The sequence below is a fragment of the Fundulus heteroclitus genome, chromosome 16 (assembly GCF_011125445.2).
Source record: "Fundulus heteroclitus isolate FHET01 chromosome 16, MU-UCD_Fhet_4.1, whole genome shotgun sequence".
In the NCBI taxonomy this organism is placed as follows: Eukaryota; Metazoa; Chordata; class Actinopteri; order Cyprinodontiformes; family Fundulidae; genus Fundulus; species Fundulus heteroclitus.
The window spans coordinates 25,305,274-25,311,273 of record NC_046376.1 but is presented as its reverse complement, the minus strand read 5'-3'; the positions used below and the strand labels follow the sequence as shown (position 1 = coordinate 25,311,273).

The 6,000-nt window shown below is 43.5% G+C and overlaps 1 protein-coding gene across 2 annotated transcripts in view; it reads left to right on the top strand.

Annotated features, from left to right (window-relative positions):
- Window positions 1-107: 107 nt before the first annotated feature.
- LOC105939441 (nucleus accumbens-associated protein 1) overlaps window positions 108-6,000 on the top strand; it is a 29,704-nt gene continuing 23,811 nt past the window's right edge. Inside the window, exon 1 of one of the 2 annotated variants that reach the window (XM_012881596.3) lies at window positions 108-372. The gene's annotated coding sequence lies outside the window, so the exon portion shown is untranslated. Of the gene's footprint in view, window positions 373-506; window positions 1,026-6,000 lie in introns of those variants that run through there. The other variant, XM_012881598.3, reaches the window with a different exon arrangement.

Here is a 6,000-nt window from a genome sequence, read left to right as displayed (position 1 = left end):
TAGGAAAAGGAAGACTGGAAAACTAGTCTCTCTCGTTGCAGCCTGCTGCTACTGCTGCTGCTGCTGCTGCTGTGCCAATGCGCAAACAGTCTCCGCCGTTCAGGGATAGGTCTCCCCCAAAACGAGGCTGCGCTCGAAACGATCATGCGATTGAGTGACGAGCGCGTCATGCGTGTCTTCCTCCTCCTCTGCTCTGTGCGATCAGTGGCTCTGTGTTCCGCAATCCCTCGGGATACTGTACCGCCCTCGATGGCTCTGCTATCGCCGTCGCGTTCGCACTGAATGGCCGGCCGGATCGAGGAAGAACGGGGGGAAAGAGCGCCGCGTCTCCTCCTTTAGACCACCGCTCTGCATCAGCTTCCCAGTGAGGGGGTGAGTGGCTCGCTTTCTTTTGCTGATCTCTCTGTGTGTGTGTGTGTGTGTGGTGGTGGTGGGGGGGGGGGGGGGGGGGGGGGGTCCTGTCTGGGGGTCTGATCTGATGATGATTCACCGGCGGCGGCGGAAGTGGGGGGTCAAATCGGTCCAGCCGATGCGGGACGATTAAAGTTTTTGGGTAAACCATGCGAACGACGGGATGGGTCCAGGTTGGCGCAGTTTAAACTTTCCAATACCTCTTTTTTGTTTTTTTTCTCTCAGATTTTTTCTTTAAAGATTTACACCGTAGGTCTCACAGAACTCGCAAGCAGTCTCTCATTCTACCCCCCCCCCCTCTTCTATTTAGCCCGGTAGCCCCATGAGATAGCCGGTTTCGAAGAATTGTGCCTTGTTGTGCTCCCACCGAACCCCCCCTCCGCTCCGTGCCGCACTGGTTCCGTCTGGCTCGCCCTCAGCTGCTGCGTGTCCTGGGATGACCTGTTGATGCCGGTAGAATGGAGAATGGCAGAGGGGGAGCCGATTTCCCCAATCACCAAAATATTCAAATAAGCTAAAAAAAAAAAAAGAAAAAAAGAAGAAGAAAAAAATTGGCGTCTCCGTTCACAGCCGGCGCCTTGGCACCTCCCTAACCCCCCTCGTCCTCCCGGGCAGTAAGTGTTGCTTTGTTTATGTTTGTAGCGCGGAAATGCCTCGATGTTGTGCAGCCCGGGATGAGAGCAGCCGGCGAGGTGGGATGGTGCGCCCGAAAATATTTTAACAGTAGCGCTAGCTTAGCCGTTAGCCTCCTCCAAAATAGGCCTGCTGCGGATGGGAGAGGGCTTGGAGCATTTTTACAGCCCTTTAAAAAAAAGATTAATTAAGACCGGATAGTCTGCTTAGAGCCCAACAAGGTGGGCTCACTTAAATGCCACACGGGCGGGACAGAGTGGCATCAACTGGGGCTTGCTGCTGCTGCTGCTGCTGCATCCTGACTTCCCCATCCACCTTTTTTTTTACCCCCCACACACACACTGGATTCCTTATCACTTCTTCATCACAGTCTGACATCTTTTTCCCGTTTAAACATATCCGCAGCGAGGCATGCACGGGCAGAGATTGAGAAAGGAGAAGCTTTTGGGTATATGTGTATATAATGCGTCTCCGTGCTGCTTTGATATGACTAACCACGAATCAGTCCCGTGTGCTGTATATGTCTTGACATGAGAGGAGCTCGGCACAGGTATGCAGGCATGAACACATGAGAAGCAGGAAATGTCGGTGCCAGGTGAACCGGTGACTGCGTTAGTCGTCCGCGTTGCTGTGTCCAAACTTGTGCTATTTGAGCTGGATTAACTGGATCGTTGCATGTTCTTTAAGAGCTGCTTTGTTTTCTTATGAAGTAACTTTCGTTCGTGATGATCTTTTTTGTGGGTTCCTTTCCTTGTTTTGTTTTGTGTATCACTTTTGGGCTCCAGGTCAGTGCGCCCTTTGCCATTTGGTACCAAAAAAAAAAAAAAAAAAGCTGTGCCATTCCATCCTGTCTTACAGCCCATAAGCAGAAATCATGCTGTACTCATCTACTGAAATCGCTGCAAATTCAGTTAGTTCCCCTCGCAGCCCATCTCATAAATTATTTCATTTAGTTGCATATTGTTTAATAAAGAAATTGGAATTGCATCCTATCTGCTTTTGTTTTGGTTTAGTTCCTTATTTTGACCAGTCCACTCCTGATCCAAGCAGGATGACTCTAAGTAACTTTCAGGTGGTAGATTTCATTATTATAATTCCACAATACATCAGTGTTGCCGATGAGTCCTCCATAAAGAACATTACTTCAAATTGTCTTCCGTCAAAGCAGGTATGAAAGGAATTTAATTCCGTCTTACTGCCATTTCATACATGGCAAAAAAATATTTTATACCCATGTACTTAAAAAAATTCCAAAAATAAACTCATGTCTTGGGTTAAGTATTTTTGTATTGTGGAGAGAAATGGCCATAAAAGTCTCATGTAATATATAATAAGATTAGATGTTGTCATGTATGATCATGTTATACCCCGTTTCAATGATTAGCATTCTGATGCCTGGGTGATGCCACTTGATTCTGGACCCCTGATAAAGAAAATGAACTTAGTATTCAATAGTGTCATATAACCACATATTTGTCAATATAGAGTCAATGAAATATAAAACATTTATTTAAGCTATCAGCTGTCAAATTGACACGTGGCCAGTAGAAAACGTGCAGCGGCACTATTTTCTGTCAAAAGTCAAGTAAAAAAAACAAAAAAACAACCATAACTGCAAAGCTACAGAACAAGGGAAGCGACAAAATGACCAGCACCCATTGACTTTAGGACAGATTGTAGACATTCATCAAATCAAAATTGCTCTGTGATGTCCTTTCTGTAGATAGGTTTAACTTTTTCTCATAGTACTACTTTAAACTGCGAGCTGTATGTCTTGTTCCCTAGCAAGCACCGATTAATTTATTGGAGGTACAAAACCTCCTTGTTTATATAGTTTTATACCTAATCTTCTCGTGCGCAAAAAAAAATAATGGAAAGGGACAGAATAGAGTGGAGAAGTGATCACCACCTTTTAGGTATGTTTGCAAACTTTCATAAAGAATTTGCTTTAACATACAAATTATTTAATCTGATAACCCATAAGTGATAAAAGGTAATTTTCAACCTTTCACAGGAGCTGCTGGTCCTCCTCTATGCTGCCATCATTCAGTCTGTCTTGTGTTTGTCCATCACCCGTGTGGTTTGGCTCCTCCACAAAACAGGACAGGTCCAAGCTACAGTGAGCAATTAGATATGCAGCAAGGATAATCGGGACTGACCTTCCCTCCATCCAGGACTTTATAGTTCTAGGGTCGGGAAAATACCATCTCTTCAGACTCCACACATCCTGCACACAAACTGTTTAGACTTGTACCCTCAGGTCGACGCTACAGAGCGCTTTTTGCTAAAAAGCGGCTGACCCAGAAACAGTTTCTTCCCCCAAGTTGTCAATCTGATGAAAACTTAACAGCCAGAGGGCCCAGATGCAAGCGCTGGGATCCAAAGTCCTGGTTTGTGCCCAAAAGCTTGGCAAATAAAGTCGATTCTGATGTCTTCATTGAGAGCAAAGTGGAACTGAAGTCAAATTTCCTGTATGAAGCAGCTTGGCGATTAAATCTTAATCTGATTCTGGCTTGTTGGGCAGAAATGAAGGTGCCGCTGGTGTTTTAACAGACAAATAGCTACATTTAAAAACTATTTTGATATTGTCATCATGCATTCAAAAAACTAATTGCAATGAATATCACTTAAATGTCAGAATTATGAATATTATTGTGGAATATATTTTCATGACCTGTATTGAAACAAAATACACCCTTCTTCTATTATGTTTTTGAAAGTAAACGTTATAGTTAAATCAGAAATTGAAAGGAAAAAAATATTTTTTTTAAAGGTAACTTGAACTGGTGGCTATCTCCAGCAAGCATTTGGCCAGACTTAGGCTACTCCCTGGATAGTATGTTGTTAAAATGAATGAATATCTAGATAAATGTATCAATACGTTATCAACTGGCATTCTTAGAACAGAAACCCCGGAATAGCAAACAAGCTATTTCCGAAGAGATGTGCAGCTAGCAGCTTAATTATTAACTAAGCACTTATAGTAAAAACAGCAACCACACAGTCACTCATATTAGCATAACTAGTCTGTTGTGATGGTTCGCTGGGTCTCTTGGATGCACCAAACAGAAAATTTGGGCCGATATTCATATCTGATATTGCTGTTATAACCAATATTTACTGATATTGTGTACATTTCTGTACCCTTTTGACACCATGAAAAAAAGCAAAAAAGAAAAACACAAAACTGACATTGCTTCTCTGCTTTAATACAGCAGCCCACAATCCAGCCCCGTATTACTATCACTGTCACATGCCTAAACAAATACCACATGGCCAACCCCTCCCCTTTTAAAATCAACGAGGCAACGAGATGGAAATAAAACATCGGTAACCAATGTTTTATTTCCATCTCGTAACCAATGATTTGGTTTCACTCATCGGATCGATATCGATATGTTGAAAAATGACTAACATCGACAGATACCGACGTAACGACCTAGACCATATTTATTTGCCTAAACTACCTGGAGAGAACACACACACACACATATAAAGGATTGGATTGTGAGTTTCTGAGAAAAAAAAGAATGTCTGAGCTGTCCCATTTCTATGTGGGCCAAATATTCCTAAATCTTACAGTGAAAAGTCTTAAGTATGTTGCAAGAATGTTTGACCTACTTTCCTCTCCAGGCTGGCTGGTATAAAACTTAAGCCACAGTGCGAGATTGACTTGTTCCCATTGCTGGTTTTAAATATATTTAATAGCATAATGACCTAAGATGATCCCTCTCTTCTCTGCAGGCCCAACTATCCCTCCTTAGTGCATAAAGGCACACATGAGGACAAGCATGCATACACACACGCAATCTCTCTATCACTGTCAGGGTAAACTAAGCAAACACACCCTGCTCTCAGCGTGGCATTTTTTTTTGTGTGTGTGTGTGTCTTTACGTGCATGCATGTGTGTGCTTGGTGCAGCTTGCCAAACTGTAAACAAGCGGTATTGTCTAATGTCCGTGTGTGACTCAGTGTGCTTTTTGTGGGTTTGTTTGAGTTTGCGTGTGTGTGCATCTGTGTTTTAGTATGAGGGAAAGGGAGCTTGAGAGAGACAGAGACAAAGAAAGCATTTCTCTTTTGCCCCGGAGCTTGGCTGGGTCCCAAACGAAGGGCTTTGGATATGATGGGGCTCCTCACTCTGGCCCTCATCAGTCTCAGTCGCACCAAAATTGGTTGCATACTTCCTACAGGGCGGGTATCAGTCAGTTTGTTCAATTGAAAACAAAATGTATCTTAGGCATATCTGTTTCTTCCTGTTTGCATGAGAGCAGTCACACAGCCCCTTTTGTAAGTGCAAAAGAATCTGTTTGACGAAAAGCTCTGGCTATGTTTTCGCTCAAAAGTGTGGTGGAAGCCTGCTTTGTCTTCAGCATGCGAGAATAGTCAGCGTTGTCTTTCGTTTTTTTTTGTGTGTTAGTTTAAACAGCCACCGCTGCTATTTAGGCTGATCATTGGCACCTTCTATAATCTTACTTTTGACAGAGAGCCTGCAAAGTACACACAAAGTCTTGCAAAAGTACTCCTACACTTTGAACTGTTCTACCTTTAGTCCTGGTGGAACCACAAGCCTCGGTCTACTTAGTGCCGTTTTCTGTGATCGACCAGCTCAGACTAGGGCAAAGGGGTTCTTGCTTTCTCATCTCCTGGGATGAAAAGGTCAACCTTTGTCCTGGTCTGAAATCTTTAGCAGCCCTAATAGGTTTCCTTCCAGTATTACCCGGTATTTACCTCCAGCCATCTTGCCATAAACATTTAATAGCTTCTCTGTCCTTGTTGAGAAAGGCACCACATAAGGTGATGTTCCACCACCCTGTTTTATAGCTGGAATAATTTGTTCAGGGTGATTTGCAGTGCCACCCCCCCCCACCCCCTTCTAGGAAGTTGCTGTGTCCCCTATGGATTCTGGCAAACTTAAAAAGAGAGTTCTTATAGCTTTCTTTCTAAACAGTGACTTCC